The sequence below is a fragment of the Wasmannia auropunctata genome, unplaced genomic scaffold (genome assembly GCF_000956235.1).
Source record: "Wasmannia auropunctata unplaced genomic scaffold, wasmannia.A_1.0 LD274641.1, whole genome shotgun sequence".
NCBI classification, from domain to species: Eukaryota; Metazoa; Arthropoda; class Insecta; order Hymenoptera; family Formicidae; genus Wasmannia; species Wasmannia auropunctata.
The window spans coordinates 1-1246 of NW_012088249.1; the positions used below are offsets into that span (position 1 = coordinate 1).

General features: G+C 49.0%; 1 long non-coding RNA gene across 1 annotated transcript; it reads right to left on the reverse strand.

Annotated features, from left to right (window-relative positions):
• Window positions 1–90: 90 nt before the first annotated feature.
• On the reverse strand, window positions 91–1240 carry LOC105461934. Its single transcript, XR_976000.1, has 2 exons — window positions 894–1240; window positions 91–255 (listed from the first exon to the last, which is right to left on the reverse strand). It is a non-coding gene; the product is annotated as an uncharacterized LOC105461934 (long non-coding RNA).
• Window positions 1241–1246: the final 6 nt, after the last annotated feature.

Genomic DNA, 1246 nt, shown 5'->3' on the forward strand with positions numbered 1-1246 from the left:
ATTGGTATGATCAGAATGCATTTTGTATGCGTGTATACTACTTGTTCGTGCAATCGAAAAATTTTTCTCAGTGTGAACTTTGTTTGAAAATTGGAATTGCATCAGTTTTCAAAATAAGCGATTGAGAACTGCGGACGCGTGAATAATGGACAATAATTTATATTGATCGGCGTTGGCTCGAGAGTGTAAACAATCGGTGGACTACTTACGAGTATTGTTCCTCGTCGTCAGACATGTTGGTGGCTGTTTAAAGCGCTGCAACACAAAAACGAGATGTTGATTACCAGAGGTTGATTTGCAGACGGCGAGAGAGATAGAAAGAAAGAGAGAGAGAGAGAGATACAGAGAGATTTTTAAAGCAGAGCGATTAAATAATCGGATATGTTTTCACGTTAAGTATCGCTAATTAGATCACACTGTTCCGACGAAAGCGGCACACTGCGCGGGAAAAGGGTTGCGTAATTCAGATTATATCGCGTCGCGTAACACTTTTGATATTCTTGCAGTAAAATCGGAAAATGAATTCTGCGTTTAACACGGCTGTCACAGCTTTTATAACTCAACTAGGCGTGTAACTTGGTACTGGTACCAGCTTTCGAGATGATAAGCACGTCACGATCAATTCCGCATGAACAATCTCGGTCGGACCACTCGTTAACGACGCGATGATAAATTCGAGAGATAAACGGGCGAGGATCAAGGATCGAGGGATGGAAAATCGAAAATCTCACCGATTACAGGTCGTGTGGACGAGGAAGAAGTCGGAAGGGCCGGGCGAGAGAGGTGGCGGCAAAAGGGGCGGCAGGGAGAGAGCGCCCGCGGGGAAAGAGGCACGAGAGGCGCAAACGGATGGGACCCGCGGATGTACAAAAATTGCTCGCGCTTGGCCGAACCTTGCGTGGAAAAGGGGTATCCGGAGGAAAGTCGAAGCTGAATGGGCCGGACGGCGCGCACCGACGTTCCCGAAGTAATCCGATACTTCGAGGCGAGAAAGAGAAAATGCCAGTTTGCTAACCCTGGCCGCAAGCTCCCGGCGTCGTGCACAAGCTCTATAAGGAGCCCGTCCCCTTCTCTGTCACGTCGCTCTAATTTTAGTGGTACAACACGCTCGTTCCCTCGCTCCGCTCTCCTTTCCTCGTCGGTTCCCCGTGTTCTGCATGCCGTTTCTGCCGTACCGTTTCGCGCAAACGGAGAACGTCGAAATCGCGCGGCGGTTCGTAATACTAGACGACGACGATCGGGAAAC